This window comes from Sinohyriopsis cumingii, chromosome 17, assembly GCF_028554795.1.
Source record: "Sinohyriopsis cumingii isolate HCF-2022 chromosome 17, ASM2855479v2, whole genome shotgun sequence".
In the NCBI taxonomy this organism is placed as follows: Eukaryota; Metazoa; Mollusca; class Bivalvia; order Unionida; family Unionidae; genus Sinohyriopsis; species Sinohyriopsis cumingii.
In genome coordinates, this window is record NC_142977.1 from 59,098,710 (window position 1) to 59,116,758 (window position 18,049).

At 35.5% G+C, this 18,049-nt stretch overlaps 6 non-coding genes across 6 annotated transcripts; all 6 read left to right on the forward strand.

The window, feature by feature from the left end:
- Nucleotides 1-2,069: 2,069 nt before the first annotated feature.
- Trnaq-cug (transfer RNA glutamine (anticodon CUG)) lies at nt 2,070-2,141 on the forward strand. The gene has a single exon. It is a non-coding gene; the product is annotated as a tRNA-Gln (tRNA).
- Nucleotides 2,142-3,285: 1,144 nt separating this feature from the next.
- On the forward strand, nt 3,286-3,357 carry Trnaq-uug (transfer RNA glutamine (anticodon UUG)). Its single transcript has one exon. It is a non-coding gene; the product is annotated as a tRNA-Gln (tRNA).
- A 4,594-nt stretch (nt 3,358-7,951) lies between these two features.
- Nucleotides 7,952-8,023, forward strand: Trnaq-uug (transfer RNA glutamine (anticodon UUG)). Its single transcript has one exon. It is a non-coding gene; the product is annotated as a tRNA-Gln (tRNA).
- Nucleotides 8,024-10,131: 2,108 nt separating this feature from the next.
- Trnaq-cug (transfer RNA glutamine (anticodon CUG)) lies at nt 10,132-10,203 on the forward strand. Its single transcript has one exon. It is a non-coding gene; the product is annotated as a tRNA-Gln (tRNA).
- Nucleotides 10,204-11,354: 1,151 nt separating this feature from the next.
- Nucleotides 11,355-11,426, forward strand: Trnaq-uug (transfer RNA glutamine (anticodon UUG)). The gene has a single exon. It is a non-coding gene; the product is annotated as a tRNA-Gln (tRNA).
- A 4,603-nt stretch (nt 11,427-16,029) lies between these two features.
- Nucleotides 16,030-16,101, forward strand: Trnaq-uug (transfer RNA glutamine (anticodon UUG)). Its single transcript has one exon. It is a non-coding gene; the product is annotated as a tRNA-Gln (tRNA).
- Nucleotides 16,102-18,049: the final 1,948 nt, after the last annotated feature.

The window sequence follows — 18,049 nt, forward strand, 5'->3', positions numbered from 1 at the left end:
TTTTATTTTTGTAAATCCTAATGCGAAAGATGAGGTGGGTGTATGCAAATTGAAGCGAATATGATCCCTATGTGTGTCTATTTCGTCATACAACATAGTTTGAAAACCGGTTAGTTCAACAAAGTATGAATAAATTGTCACAATTGTTGAGTTACAAATTAAAAATAAAACAAGCTCGATGCTAAAATGAAGTATGACAATTTCTTCATATTGTCGGAGGATCATCAGCTCTGTCTCTATGTAAGTGTCAGTTAATCGCTGTACATGGTTGTTTGTTCATACATATATAGACCTTTCCATAGCCCTTGGATTTTTCAAAGAAATTTCCGTACGCCCTTGGATTTTTCAACGACCTCACCATACGTCATTGGATTTTTCAACGACCTTTCCATATTTCCTCGGATTTTTCAAGTCTTCGCAGTAATTTACAAAAAATGTTTAATTTTGTTCGCTGAAAATGTCTCCGAAACAACAAATAAACCCTGATCTATTCGGACTACCTCGACAGTTTCTACGAAGATAATGACTGTACGATTGACCTAGAGCTTACGAATGAAAAAGTAGTTAGATGCATTCGCAATTTTTCGGACAATCCTTCTTTCGCAAACAGGTGAGGTGATCCGACTGCAGTTATCGGCATATATTCCAAGGTGTGATCAATAGGATTGACCTCGAAATTGAGAATTTAAAAGGTGCGGCCTGCTGGTTATCACGTGATCTTTTGCCATTACGGTACCGATATCGCCCAGCGCTCCATACTGTAAGGATAATGATATCGATATCAGATGCCGGTGGGCCGGATTGTTTTTCAATCTGAGGAGACTACAGCCGAAGACGAAGTTAAAGGAAATTATTGTTTTGGTTACCAAGAGGATACCATCACCGTGAATGGCCAAACCCACCTGGCAGTGGACAAGATCACCTGTCTTGGCAGTAGCAGTCGCGTGCAGTCCAAAGCGATGATGAGACAAATGCCAGAATTGCCAAAGCAAGAGTGGCCTGTGGCATCTCACGAGCAAATGTGTTCAGTCCACAAAACTCACGGTACTAATTCAGTTCCCATAGTAAACCTATGTAAACACCATGATATTTAAAATTCAACAACTTAAAGATTGTGAGTGCTCATAATCAAACCTACATTTATAAGTATAGATGAAACCTATATTTATCGGTATAGATGAAATCTGGATGTCAGCTTTTGTGCAGATGAAAGGATATGAGCCGCGGCATTTTCTGGACCAGTATGTGTTTGAAACATGTGCTTTCAATTCCGCACCAAAGAGTCAGGTGCGAATTTTAGTAATGAGTGTTCCAAACTCAAGACGGTAAAAGGACTTAAATTCCATCAATAAAATAATGTCATTTTCAATGGGCTTCCTAAAGAAACTCATCTGGATATGATTTCAAGACAGAGTCCCAGACTCTGAGGTTTTCACGTAGACAGGAATATAGAAGAAATATCGCCTTGATGGTTAAATGATGACATATTTAGAACTTTAAAATCTCGGGAAAAACATACTATATCATTATTTATATATAGAGTATTGATCTGCCTAAATTTAGCCTGATAGTCATAAGTGAACTTTATAACTTGATTTTAAATTAGCCAGCATAATTTCATTTTATTTAATCACTTTAAGATATTTCAATGTATCTTACTAATTTAATATACATTCCACTCGAACGTAATAGTACTAATCTTTTAGGCATTTCACTTTTAATCTTCATATACACTTTTATTATTTTCATATATATATATATATATATATATATATATATATATATATATATATATATATATATATATATATATATATATATATATATATATATATATATATATATATATATATATATATATATATATTCATCTGTGTGTGTGTGTTTGTTTGTGTGTATTACAGGAGTGTAACGTTTTATCAATAAAGTAAGACGAAATCTCTGACAACATGAATGCACCTTATCGGTAATATAAATGAACACAAGGGAGTCCAACGGTAAGCTGATATAATACTGATATATTACTACCTCCTAACATGTTTTTGGAATATGACCCTGTATCATCGATAGGTTCCATGGTGTAATGGTTAGCACTCTGGACTCTGAATCCAGCAATCTGAGTTCAAATCTCGGTGGAACCTAAGTTTATCTTTTTAATCCTAAAAATACCTTTTCTTAAAGTTTTATGTCGAACAGAAGACAAATGTACAATAGTAGAAGCGAGTATGAGAGGATACATTGTATGTAGCTATTTAACGACATACAGTATTGCTTGGAAATGGGTTAGTGCGAAATATGAATCTAGTTTCGCAATAGAGTTGCAACCTAGTGCTCCTTGCTGACAATTCAATAATTCGCACTTAAAAAGGGGAATCTCGCAAATTCTTTGCAACTACATTACGATTTGAAAACAAAGATATCTTGTAATTTCGACTTTGATTTATTAATTGCAATTAAAGAATTGCGCAACGTAAACACATTTCCTTTATGTCTTGATATTGGCTCCGGACCGTTACCTCTTTCTCACTTTTCTAGGCGAGGAGTCAATTACACTGCACTATATGTGTTTCATTATCAATATATGCATATATTAGTCGATATCGATTTTAAATAGCGAATCCCTTTTCTATAATGTGACCTCTACCATGACAACACTGATACTGACCAGCACTCGATACCTTAGAAACTGTATTCGTACACATTTATTATAAATGTCACTAATGTGCAAAGTGTTAAGAGGTACACTTTACGATCACATTGTTGTTATACAAATATGATCTATTTCTTTTATAGTTGTTCTCTCTCTCTCTCTCTCTCTCTCTCTCTCTCTCTCTCTCTCTACCCCCCCCCCACTCTGTGCATTCCAATTTAATGCGTTATGGACACGGATTCAAAGCATAAACCTTCTTGCTGGGAACATTTTATATTGCGGACACCAAAAGTTGGTGTCCACAGGGTACTCACCGCTAAATTATTCCTCTGATTCACGTATATGATGGTGATAGGAAAAGAACAAACCTGCGTTGTAAAGCGTTTCCCGCCAAATGTGTGTATATTTATTTTTACTTTTCCATTCAGCAGCCAGTGTGTGCGAACCCGTCATACACATACATATTGCGGTTTGCGCATGTCCTTGCCATTGGATACTGGAATAGCTCTCTTCCTATTGAGTATTATCGCCTCGCTCCTACTACCTCATGCACATGTTTTAGCAAAACTGTAAAGAATACGCATATACTACAACCTACTAATAAGTTTTGAGAAGATGACCCGTTGTAACCTATAGGTTCCATGGTGTAATGGTTAGCACTCTGGACTTTGAATCCAGCAATCCGAGTTCAAATCTCGGTGGAACCTAGGTTTTTTATTTTTATTCAAATACTTTTCTCAAAGTTTCATGTGGAACAGGAGGCGAATGTACAGAAGAAGAAGAAGCGACTTACAGCCCCTTACTTACAACTCAGTAATTCGTACTTACAACTATATATTATCTAAATCCTCTTCAACTACATTACGATTTTTGCACTTAGAAATTTTGTAATTACGACTTTGTTTTCTTAATTGTTCACTTATCGTCAAAGGACAAGGATAACCTAGAAATTGAAAGCTTGCGTTGTCGAACCGCTCCAGTGGCCTAGTGGTTAGAGCGCCCGCCTCTGATGCGGGAGATCGTGAGTTTGATCCCCGGCCACATCATACCAAAGACTTACAAAAAAGGTACTAACAGCTGCCTCGCTAGTCGCACAGCATTAAGAGGTTAGTTTTAGGACTGTTCGGCCTGGTGTCAGGATAATGTGTCTGGGTGGAACATCATGCTACATGTCTGCAGCATGATGCCCCAGTGCTAGACATCACTATAAACTGCCACATTGCAGGCATCGTAGCGATATGACTGAATTTATTTTAAAGCTACGTTAAAAATCTAAATCGGACACACACGTTGTCGGAAATATGGCAGGCATATATGGAGGGCGATTACCGAAATAATTATATGCGTGTATTTCCTAATCTTCTATGATGCATTATTGTAAATGGCTGCTTGCAAATGATACTTTCATAATTCTATCAATGTATATTGTATTTTCATTGATGCAAATTGTACGTGGCAGTTTGTAAGTGCTACTTTCCTTCTGCATTATTGTAAATGACTGCTTGCAAGTGCTACATTCATAATTCTAGTCAAGAATTTTCTAATTTTCATTGATGCAAGCTGTAAATGGTTGCTTGCAAGTTTTTCGATCTACTTTCCTTCTGCGTTATTGTATCTTGCGATTTGCCGACAACTGAATTGATTCCGTAGTTTGTCGTATGACAAACGCAATGTCAGTTACTACAAACTTTGTATATTCTGTTTTTGAACTTTACAATTACATCATTCCAACTGCTGTTTTCATACAGATTTGGTCCTGCAACAATGTAAATACTAAGTTTTATCAGTATCGTCTTTGTTGTCCATCTCGTGTCTCTCTAAATTTCTAATTTTTTTCCTTTACGGCATTCATTTTATGTCGATAACTCTTTCACTCCCCTTTTTTAAGGTGTACGTTAGCAACACAGTTTTAATCGTCTCTAAAACCATATGCTTTCTCGAAGATCTAAGCGATTTATAGCACCTTACGAAAACAAAAACGCATCCACAACAACAGGGTGGTCCATCTTTTTCAACCCCAGTTTTGACGCACTGAAGTATTTACCTTCAAAGTTTAAGAAATCTACTTCTTAGTGTCATCTCTCATTACTTGGAAACATTAGTTATTTTAGCAAAGTAAGGATCAGAAATAACAATGATATATTCCCTCGTAATCTTCTTAACGAGTATTCATCGGACGAACCCTGGTTGTAAGGATTGTATTGTACGTCACCCATTTTGACGCACCTCACAGACGTCTTTCTTTTCCTGTGATAATATTGTACATAAGCTCCCGCGAAAATAAAATAATTCAGATCAACATCAATAGCACATAAAAAAGTTTATAGGTAAAATGACATTAAAAACAATTAATCATTCCTTACAGGTGTTATTATTCTTATCATGATCTTCATTTTGGAACATATTTTGCCGCAAAAAAAAAAACCAAATAATCAAACTGTGGAAAATCATGTTCGTATCATGATAAAAGTATTTACTTGCGATTAGAATTTTTAGATTTAGTGTACAGTTGTTCTCAAATACTTAATTTGCATTGTTAATGTACGGAACCTTAACCTTTGAATGTATTTATATATATAAAAAACAAAAACAAAAAACAGCTTTAAAAATTTTTATTTTATTGTAATTCTTGCCATTATCAAACCAATTAAAATTAATAATTTGGTTCAAGAATTTTGCAAATATAAAGATAGGACCCTTAGGATGTAATTATTCAGCTGCTCTTTGTCATATTAAAGACTTAAGAAAGAAGCTTTAAAGATATTTTGAAATATGAATGTTGCTGTCGATGAGTGTGTTTTGGGACGGTCTTCAGCAAGTATCAACAAAAGAATAAACTCTAATGATCTTGCTCGATAATTATACAGGGTAGAATTTTACAGATCGCTGTCTTTTCATTTGGTTTTGTTCTATTTAATCGCCTACATGTATCATGGGTAGTTGAGGGTGTTTTGGGACAGTCTTTTGCTGTCCTAGGGTAGTCATGGCGTCTTTTATTTGGTGATAATTACCAATATGGGATACACTATATATTTTAAAAAACTCTCCTGATCTTACTCGATAATTATACAATCCAGGATTTTACTGATCACTGTCTTTTATAAGGTTTGATTCAATATAATGGTATACATGTATCCTGGGTAGGTGAGAGAGTTTTCGGACAGTCTTGAGATAGCCCCATTACTTTCAGGGTGACAGATAGAAAAATTAAACTATTGAATGTCTACTTCCTGCATACGTTGTTGGAAATAATCAAACATAAAATTTGCTGACAGATTTGGGGAGGCAAACAAGTGTTAAAACATTGCCTAAACTTTTAGAACACGTTTTGCTTTAATATTCTTTAAAGGAATTGGCTATGAAAAGCTTGAGGACGCATACATTATGGTCAACAAGTGTTGCTTGCTTGACTTTGTGTTAGGTAAAGAACCGAGAGTCTACCATTTTTCTATTAGATGGCTTGTCAAATGGTCAAATGCAGGAATAGGTTGCAGATGTGCCTTAGATATCTTCTGATTGGGATTTCCTACCATTTGACAAGTGTAAGATGAGCTAAGGTACTGAAAAACATCACTTTAATTTTCAGCAAATAAAAACGATTCAGGATCTTGTGATAAGTCTTACTGACACCAAATGACCAGCTTAAGGGGTTTTATGGGCTATACTATGCATGTCCTGTCCATATTCCTTCGGAACAACACTTTCACCAGCAGGTGCATCGGTTGCCGCCATTTTCTCATAATGAACCCATTTTTCACAAAGTAATAAACTGGTACTTGTGTGGCTTTAATTTTTAAAACCGAGACTTGTGTCTTCTCTGAGGAATACTACTTGGTGGCCTATAACTCACATTAAACTGACTTGCATACTTATAAAGTAGCTGTTACTTTCTGCTCAGATATCTTACAACTGCAGTCAGAAATTGGCTAGTGGTTTCTATTATTCTGTGAAGAAACTAACTTACTTGTGAATCTCTCTCTCTCTCTCTCTCTCTCTCTCTCTCTCTCTCTCTCTTTGCTGAGTGATTAAGACATTTAAATTATGGAATATACCTTGTCCATTGTTCGAAGGCACAATTACATTAGGGAAAGAGGCCAAATGTAGAATTTCATCTCAGGTTCATAAATAAAATAGTTTTGTGAGGGTCAATGTATCAGATATAACTAATTAGCAAATAAAATATAAACATTTTCATGGGTTTTTGCTCATAGCAAGAGCAAGGAACTTATTTTATTGCCCGCAAAATAAATTCTCCGAAAAGTGAGCATTTTTGTACAGTGTATATATATTGAATACAGATCCAACTCAAGGGTTCTACGTATGAGAGCAGGGAAGACATCCGAAAAGCCATATGGACGTCATAGAAAAATCAAGAAAAAGTATCCAAACATCTATATGTCGCGTGGTGGATAGCTTATCAAAGGGTTAGAGGCCAGAATGGGTGTCCGGGGACCCATAGGTTATTGAATGAGACAAAAGACCCTTTTCCGTACTACTAGTGGATTTCATAGAAGAAATATAAAAAACTATGTATAAGAAAATATTGTTTACAGATGATTAGTATGTATTACTAGGTGAAATTGGGAAACTACACTAAAGACTCACATCTCTCAGTTACATGTAACATTGTTTAATTTTATCTAAATTCTAATAATGAACATGTATCTACACTTCTCAGATGTGGATCGATACCATTATCATAATCAGTTAATTTAGAGCCACATTCAGCGTTTTCTTTGATGTTTCTTTTACAAAAGTTAATCAGAATGTACTTTATACCTTAAACAACAAAGGTACTTCATTTGCCTTCTAAAAATTGAATAAGAATATTCCCAGTCGGGTTACAGTTCTTTTCATATTTAGTGTCAATATAATTACAACTCGTGACGTGTTCCCACTGCATAGTTACACTTCCTGTATACATAAGATAAGGCAACTATGTACACTGATAGATACAAGCCTGGGGCAATCTGATTAAATTCAAATCTCCTCTGTCTCACGTGAAGATCTGAGAGCGACCTCTAAGAGGTCATATTCTACTAATTTTGGAATTAGCCAATGGAAATGCAGCTTTCAGAAATTTTAAATTTCCAATCTTTCGGCCCACCACGACGATCTTTAGCACACCGCACAGTCTCCGAAAGGCGAAGGTGTAAGACTTCATCTAGTTGGCTGGTAAAATTAGCGATTTTGCTAATAACATAAGTCATCAGAACATGGCCCCTAAATGGCCGCTGTCAGAACTTGGCGTAGAACAGTGGAGACACTTTTTACAAGTGTCTTGTCGAAACATGCTACAATGGTTCCATGGTGTAATGGTTAGCACTCTGGACTTTGAATCCAGCGATCCGAGTTCAAATCTCGGTGGAACCTTGAATATTATTTTAAGTTCTTTCTTATTTACATTAATTTAAAGACTTTATTTTATTTTTGTAAATCCTAATGCGAAAGATGAGGTGGGTGTATGCAAATTGAAGCGAATATGATCCCTATGTGTGTCTATTTCGTCATACAACATAGTTTGAAAACCGGTTAGTTCAACAAAGTATGAATAAATTGTCACAATTGTTGAGTTACAAATTAAAAATAAAACAAGCTCGATGCTAAAATGAAGTATGACAATTTCTTCATATTGTCGGAGGATCATCAGCTCTGTCTCTATGTAAGTGTCAGTTAATCGCTGTACATGGTTGTTTGTTCATACATATATAGACCTTTCCATAGCCCTTGGATTTTTCAAAGAAATTTCCGTACGCCCTTGGATTTTTCAACGACCTCACCATACGTCATTGGATTTTTCAACGACCTTTCCATATTTCCTCGGATTTTTCAAGTCTTCGCAGTAATTTACAAAAAATGTTTAATTTTGTTCGCTGAAAATGTCTCCGAAACAACAAATAAACCCTGATCTATTCGGACTACCTCGACAGTTTCTACGAAGATAATGACTGTACGATTGACCTAGAGCTTACGAATGAAAAAGTAGTTAGATGCATTCGCAATTTTTCGGACAATCCTTCTTTCGCAAACAGGTGAGGTGATCCGACTGCAGTTATCGGCATATATTCCAAGGTGTGATCAATAGGATTGACCTCGAAATTGAGAATTTAAAAGGTGCGGCCTGCTGGTTATCACGTGATCTTTTGCCATTACGGTACCGATATCGCCCAGCGCTCCATACTGTAAGGATAATGATATCGATATCAGATGCCGGTGGGCCGGATTGTTTTTCAATCTGAGGAGACTACAGCCGAAGACGAAGTTAAAGGAAATTATTGTTTTGGTTACCAAGAGGATACCATCACCGTGAATGGCCAAACCCACCTGGCAGTGGACAAGATCACCTGTCTTGGCAGTAGCAGTCGCGTGCAGTCCAAAGCGATGATGAGACAAATGCCAGAATTGCCAAAGCAAGAGTGGCCTGTGGCATCTCACGAGCAAATGTGTTCAGTCCACAAAACTCACGGTACTAATTCAGTTCCCATAGTAAACCTATGTAAACACCATGATATTTAAAATTCAACAACTTAAAGATTGTGAGTGCTCATAATCAAACCTACATTTATAAGTATAGATGAAACCTATATTTATCGGTATAGATGAAATCTGGATGTCAGCTTTTGTGCAGATGAAAGGATATGAGCCGCGGCATTTTCTGGACCAGTATGTGTTTGAAACATATGCTTTCAATTCCGCACCAAAGAGTCAGGTGCGAATTTTAGTAATGAGTGTTCCAAACTCAAGACGGTAAAAGGACTTAAATTCCATCAATAAAATAATGTCATTTTCAATGGGCTTCCTAAAGAAACTCATCTGGATATGATTTCAAGACAGAGTCCCAGACTCTGAGGTTTTCACGTAGACAGGAATATAGAAGAAATATCGCCTTGATGGTTAAATGATGACATATTTAGAACTTTAAAATCTCGGGAAAAACATACTATATCATTATTTATATATAGAGTATTGATCTGCCTAAATTTAGCCTGATAGTCATAAGTGAACTTTATAACTTGATTTTAAATTAGCCAGCATAATTTCATTTTATTTAATCACTTTAAGATATTTCAATGTATCTTACTAATTTAATATACATTCCACTCGAACATAATAGTACTAATCTTATAGGCATTTCACTTTTAATCTTCATATACACTTTTATTATTTTCATATATATATATATATATATATATATATATATATATATATATATATATATATATATATATATATATATATATATATATATATATATATATATATATATATATATACATATTCATCTGTGTGTGTGTGTTTGTTTGTGTGTATTACAGGAGTGTAACGTTTTATCAATAAAGTAAGACGAAATCTCTGACAACATGAATGCACCTTATCGGTAATATAAATGAACACAAGGGAGTCCAACGGTAAGCTGATATAATACTGATATATTACTACCTCCTAACATGTTTTTGGAATATGACCCTGTATCATCGATAGGTTCCATGGTGTAATGGTTAGCACTCTGGACTCTGAATCCAGCAATCTGAGTTCAAATCTCGGTGGAACCTAAGTTTATCTTTTTAATCCTAAAAATACCTTTTCTTAAAGTTTTATGTCGAACAGAAGACAAATGTACAATAGCAGAAGCGAGTATGAGAGGATACATTGTATGTAGCTATTTAACGACATACAGTATTGCTTGGAAATGGGTTAGTGCGAAATATGAATCTAGTTTCGCAATAGAGTTGCAACCTAGTGCTCCTTGCTGACAATTCAATAATTCGCACTTAAAAAGGGGAATCTCGCAAATTCTTTGCAACTACATTACCATTTGAAAACAAAGATATCTTGTAATTTCGACTTTGATTTATTAATTGCAATTAAAGAATTGCGCAACGTAAACACATTTCCTTTATGTCTTGATATTGGCTCCGGACCGTTACCTCTTTCTCACTTTTCTAGGCGAGGAGTCAATTACACTGCACTATATGTGTTTCATTATCAATATATGCATATATTAGTCGATATCGATTTTAAATAGCGAATCCCTTTTCTATAATGTGACCTCTACCATGACAACACTGATACTGACCAGCACTCGATACCTTAGAAACTGTATTCGTACACATTTATTATAAATGTCACTAATGTGCAAAGTGTTAAGAGGTACACTTTACGATCACATTGTTGTTATACAAATATGATCTATTTCTTTTATAGTTGTTCTCTCTCTCTCTCTCTCTCTCTCTCTCTCTCTCTCTCTCTCTCTCTACCCCCCCCCCCCCACTCTGTGCATTCCAATTTAATGCGTTATGGACACGGATTCAAAGCATAAACCTTCTTGCTGGGAACATTTTATATTGCGGACACCAAAAGTTGGTGTCCACAGGGTACTCACCGCTAAATTATTCCTCTGATTCACGTATATGATGGTGATAGGAAAAGAACAAACCTGCGTTGTAAAGCGTTTCCCGCCAAATGTGTGTATATTTATTTTTACTTTTCCATTCAGCAGCCAGTGTGTGCGAACCCGTCATACACATACATATTGCGGTTTGCGCATGTCCTTGCCATTGGATACTGGAATAGCTCTCTTCCTATTGAGTATTATCGCCTCGCTCCTACTACCTCATGCACATGTTTTAGCAAAACTGTAAAGAATACGCATATACTACAACCTACTAATAAGTTTTGAGAAGATGACCCGTTGTAACCTATAGGTTCCATGGTGTAATGGTTAGCACTCTGGACTTTGAATCCAGCAATCCGAGTTCAAATCTCGGTGGAACCTAGGTTTTTTATTTTTATTCAAATACTTTTCTCAAAGTTTCATGTGGAACAGGAGGCGAATGTACAGAAGAAGAAGAAGCGACTTACAGCCCCTTACTTACAACTCAGTAATTCGTACTTACAACTATATATTATCTAAATCCTCTTCAACTACATTACGATTTTTGCACTTAGAAATTTTGTAATTACGACTTTGTTTTCTTAATTGTTCACTTATCGTCAAAGGACAAGGATAACCTAGAAATTGAAAGCTTGCGTTGTCGAACCGCTCCAGTGGCCTAGTGGTTAGAGCGCCCGCCTCTGATGCGGGAGATCGTGAGTTTGATCCCCGGCCACATCATACCAAAGACTTACAAAAAAGGTACTAACAGCTGCCTCGCTAGTCGCACAGCATTAAGAGGTTAGTTTTAGGACTGTTCGGCCTGGTGTCAGGATAATGTGTCTGGGTGGAACATCATGCTACATGTCTGCAGCATGATGCCCCAGTGCTAGACATCACTATAAACTGCCACATTGCAGGCATCGTAGCGATATGACTGAATTTATTTTAAAGCTACGTTAAAAATCTAAATCGGACACACACGTTGTCGGAAATATGGCAGGCATATATGGAGGGCGATTACCGAAATAATTATATGCGTGTATTTCCTAATCTTCTATGATGCATTATTGTAAATGGCTGCTTGCAAATGATACTTTCATAATTCTATCAATGTATATTGTATTTTCATTGATGCAAATTGTACGTGGCAGTTTGTAAGTGCTACTTTCCTTCTGCATTATTGTAAATGACTGCTTGCAAGTGCTACATTCATAATTCTAGTCAAGAATTTTCTAATTTTCATTGATGCAAGCTGTAAATGGTTGCTTGCAAGTTTTTCGATCTACTTTCCTTCTGCGTTATTGTATCTTGCGATTTGCCGACAACTGAATTGATTCCGTAGTTTGTCGTATGACAAACGCAATGTCAGTTACTACAAACTTTGTATATTCTGTTTTTGAACTTTACAATTACATCATTCCAACTGCTGTTTTCATACAGATTTGGTCCTGCAACAATGTAAATACTAAGTTTTATCAGTATCGTCTTTGTTGTCCATCTCGTGTCTCTCTAAATTTCTAATTTTTTTCCTTTACGGCATTCATTTTATGTCGATAACTCTTTCACTCCCCTTTTTTAAGGTGTACGTTAGCAACACAGTTTTAATCGTCTCTAAAACCATATGCTTTCTCGAAGATCTAAGCGATTTATAGCACCTTACGAAAACAAAAACGCATCCACAACAACAGGGTGGTCCATCTTTTTCAACCCCAGTTTTGACGCACTGAAGTATTTACCTTCAAAGTTTAAGAAATCTACTTCTTAGTGTCATCTCTCATTACTTGGAAACATTAGTTATTTTAGCAAAGTAAGGATCAGAAATAACAATGATATATTCCCTCGTAATCTTCTTAACGAGTATTCATCGGACGAACCCTGGTTGTAAGGATTGTATTGTACGTCACCCATTTTGACGCACCTCACAGACGTCTTTCTTTTCCTGTGATAATATTGTACATAAGCTCCCGCGAAAATAAAATAATTCAGATCAACATCAATAGCACATAAAAAAGTTTATAGGTAAAATGACATTAAAAACAATTAATCATTCCTTACAGGTGTTATTATTCTTATCATGATCTTCATTTTGGAACATATTTTGCCGCAAAAAAAAAACCCAAATAATCAAACTGTGGAAAATCATGTTCGTATCATGATAAAAGTATTTACTTGCGATTAGAATTATTAGATTTAGTGTACAGTTGTTCTCAAATACTTAATTTGCATTGTTAATGTACGGAACCTTAACCTTTGAATGTATTTATATATTTATAAAAAAACAAAAACAAAAAACAGCTTTAAAATGTTTTATTTTATTGTAATTCTTGCCATTATCAAACCAATTAAAATTAATAATTTGGTTCAAGAGTTTTGCAAATATAAAGATAGGACCCTTAGGATGTAATTATTCAGCTGCTCTTTGTCATATTAAAGACTTAAGAAAGAAGCTTTAAAGATATTTTGAAATATGAATGTTGCTGTCGATGAGTGTGTTTTGGGACGGTCTTCAGCAAGTATCAACAAAAGAATAAACTCTAATGATCTTGCTCGATAATTATACAGGGTAGAATTTTACAGATCGCTGTCTTTTCATTTGGTTTTGTTCTGTTTAATCGCCTACATGTATCATGGGTAGTTGAGGGTGTTTTGGGACAGTCTTTTGCTGTCCTAGGGTAGTCATGGCGTCTTTTATTTGGTGATAATTACCAATATGGGATACACTATATATTTTAAAAAACTCTCCTGATCTTACTCGATAATTATACAATCCAGGATTTTACTGATCACTGTCTTTTATAAGGTTTGATTCAATATAATGGTATACATGTATCCTGGGTAGGTGAGAGAGTTTTCGGACAGTCTTGAGATAGCCCCATTACTTTCAGGGTGACAGATAGAAAAATTAAACTATTGAATGTCTACTTCCTGCATACGTTGTTGGAAATAATCAAACATAAAATTTGCTGACAGATTTGGGGAGGCAAACAAGTGTTAAAACATTGCCTAAACTTTTAGAACACGTTTTGCTTTAATATTCTTTAAAGGAATTGGCTATGAAAAGCTTGAGGACGCATACATTATGGTCAACAAGTGTTGCTTGCTTGACTTTGTGTTAGGTAAAGAACCGAGAGTCTACCATTTTTCTATTAGATGGCTTGTCAAATGGTCAAATGCAGGAATAGGTTGCAGATGTGCCTTAGATATCTTCTGATTGGGATTTCCTACCATTTGACAAGTGTAAGATGAGCTAAGGTACTGAAAAACATCACTTTAATTTTCAGCAAATAAAAACGATTCAGGATCTTGTGATAAGTCTTACTGACACCAAATGACCAGCTTAAGGGGTTTTATGGGCTATACTGTGCATGTCCTGTCCATATGCCTTCGGAACAACACTTTCACCAGCAGGTGCATCGGTTGCCGCCATTTTCTCATAATGAACCCATTTTTCACAAAGTAATAAACTGGTACTTGTGTGGCTTTAATTTTTAAAACCGAGACTTGTGTCTTCTCTGAGGAATACTACTTGGTGGCCTATAACTCACATTAAACTGACTTGCATACTTATAAAGTAGCTGTTACTTTCTGCTCAGATATCTTACAACTGCAGTCAGAAATTGGCTAGTGGTTTCTATTATTCTGTGAAGAAACTAACTTACTTGTGAATCTCTCTCTCTCTCTCTCTCTCTCTCTCTCTCTCTCTCTCTCTCTCTCTTTGCTGAGTGATTAAGACATTTAAATTATGGAATATACCTTGTCCATTGTTCGAAGGCACAATTACATTAGGGAAAGAGGCCAAATGTAGAATTTCATCTCAGGTTCATAAATAAAATAGTTTTGTGAGGGTCAATGTATCAGATATAACTAATTAGCAAATAAAATATAAACATTTTCATGGGTTTTTGCTCATAGCAAGAGCAAGGAACTTATTTTATTGCCCGCAAAATAAATTCTCCGAAAAGTGAGCATTTTTGTACAGTGTATATATATTGAATACAGATCCAACTCAAGGGTTCTACGTATGAGAGCAGGGAAGACATCCGAAAAGCCATATGGACGTCATAGAAAAATCAAGAAAAAGTATCCAAACATCTATATGTCGCGTGGTGGATAGCTTATCAAAGGGTTAGAGGCCAGAATGGGTGTCCGGGGACCCATAGGTTATTGAATGAGACAAAAGACCCTTTTCCGTACTACTAGTGGATTTCATAGAAGAAATATAAAAAACTATGTATAAGAGAATATTGTTTACAGATGATTAGTATGTATTACTAGGTGAAATTGGGAAACTACACTAAAGACTCACATCTCTCAGTTACATGTAACATTGTTTAATTTTATCTAAATTCTAATAATGAACATGTATCTACACTTCTCAGATGTGGATCGATACCATTATCATAATCAGTTAATTTAGAGCCACATTCAGCGTTTTCTTTGATGTTTCTTTTACAAAAGTTAATCAGAATGTACTTTATACCTTAAACAACAAAGGTACTTCATTTGCCTTCTAAAAATTAAATAAGAATATTCCCAGTCGGGTTACAGTTCTTTTCATATTTAGTGTCAATATAATTACAACTCGTGACGTGTTCCCACTGCATAGTTACACTTCCTGTATACATAAGATAAGGCAACTATGTACACTGATAGATACAAGCCTGGGGCAATCTGATTAAATTCAAATCTCCTCTGTCTCACGTGAAGATCTGAGAGCGACCTCTAAGAGGTCATATTCTACTAATTTTGGAATTAGCCAATGGAAATGCAGCTTTCAGAAATTTTAAATTTCCAATCTTTCGGCCCACCACGACGATCTTTAGCACACCGCATAGTCTCCGAAAGGCGAAGGTGTAAGACTTCATCTGGTTGCCTGGTAAAATTAGCGATTTTGCTAATAACATAAGTCATCAGAACATGGCCCCTAAATGGCCGCTGTCAGAACTTGGCGTAGAACAGTGGAGACACTTTTTACAAGTGTCTTGTCGAAACATGCTACAATGGTTCCATGGTGTAATGGTTAGCACTCTGGACTTTGAATCCAGCGATCCGAGTTCAAATCTCGGTGGAACCTTGAATATTATTTTAAGTTCTTTCTTATTTACATTAATTTAAAGACTTTATTTTATTTTTGTAAATCCTAATGCGAAAGATGAGGTGGGTGTATGCAAATTGAAGCGAATATGATCCCTATGTGTGTCTATTTCGTCATACAACATAGTTTGAAAACCGGTTAGTTCAACAAAGTATGAATAAATTGTCACAATTGTTGAGTTACAAATTAAAAATAAAACAAGCTCGATGCTAAAATGAAGTATGACAATTTCTTCATATTGTCGAAGGATCATCAGCTCTGTCTCTATGTAAGTGTCAGTTAATCGCTGTACATGGTTGTTTGTTCATACATATATAGACCTTTCCATAGCCCTTGGATTTTTCAAAGAAATTTCCGTACGCCCTTGGATTTTTCAACGACCTCACCATACGTCATTGGATTTTTCAACGACCTTTCCATATTTCCTCGGATTTTTCAAGTCTTCGCAGTAATTTACAAAAAATGTTTAATTTTGTTCGCTGAAAATGTCTCCGAAACAACAAATAAACCCTGATCTATTCGGACTACCTCGACAGTTTCTACGAAGATAATGACTGTACGATTGACCTAGAGCTTACGAATGAAAAAGTAGTTAGATGCATTCGCAATTTTTCGGACAATCCTTCTTTCGCAAACAGGTGAGGTGATCCGACTGCAGTTATCGGCATATATTCCAAGGTGTGATCAATAGGATTGACCTCGAAATTGAGAATTTAAAAGGCGCGGCCTGCTAGTTATCACGTGATCTTTTGCCATTACGGTACCGATATCGCCCAGCGCTCCATACTGTAAGGATAATGATATCGATATCAGATGCCGGTGGGCCGGATTGTTTTTCAATCTGAGGAGACTACAGCCGAAGACGAAGTTAAAGGAAATTATTGTTTTGGTTACCAAGAGGATACCATCACCGTGAATGGCCAAACCCACCTGGCAGTGGACAAGATCACCTGTCTTGGCAGTAGCAGTCGCGTGCAGTCCAAAGCGATGATGAGACAAATGCCAGAATTGCCAAAGCAAGAGTGGCCTGTGGCATCTCACGAGCAAATGTGTTCAGTCCACAAAACTCACGGTACTAATTCAGTTCCCATAGTAAACCTATGTAAACACCATGATATTTAAAATTCAACAACTTAAAGATTGTGAGTGCTCATAATCAAACCTACATTTATAAGTATAGATGAAACCTATATTTATCGGTATAGATGAAATCTGGATGTCAGCTTTTGAGCAGATGAAAGGATATGAGCCGCGGCATTTTCTGGACCAGTATGTGTTTGAAACATGTGCTTTCAATTCCGCACCAAAGAGTCAGGTGCGAATTTTAGTAATGAGTGTTCCAAACTCAAGACGGTAAAAGGACTTAAATTCCATCAATAAAATAATGTCATTTTCAATGGGCTTCCTAAAGAAACTCATCTGGATATGATTTCAAGACAGAGTCCCAGACTCTGAGGTTTTCACGTAGACAGGAATATAGAAGAAATATCGCCTTGATGGTTAAATGATGACATATTTAGAACTTTAAAATCTCGGGAAAAACATACTATATCATTATTTATATATAGAGTATTGATCTGCCTAAATTTAGCCTGATAGTCATAAGTGAACTTTATAACTTGATTTTAAATTAGCCAGCATAATTTCATTTTATTTAATCACTTTAAGATATTTCAATGTATCTTACTAATTTAATATACATTCCACTCGAACGTAATAGTACTAATCTTTTAGGCATTTCACTTTTAATCTTCATATACACTTTTATTATTTTCATATATATATATATATATATATATATATATATATATATATATATATATATATATATATATATATATATATATATATATATATATATATATATATATATATATATATATATACATATTCATCTCTGTGTGTGTGTTTGTTTGTGTGTATTACA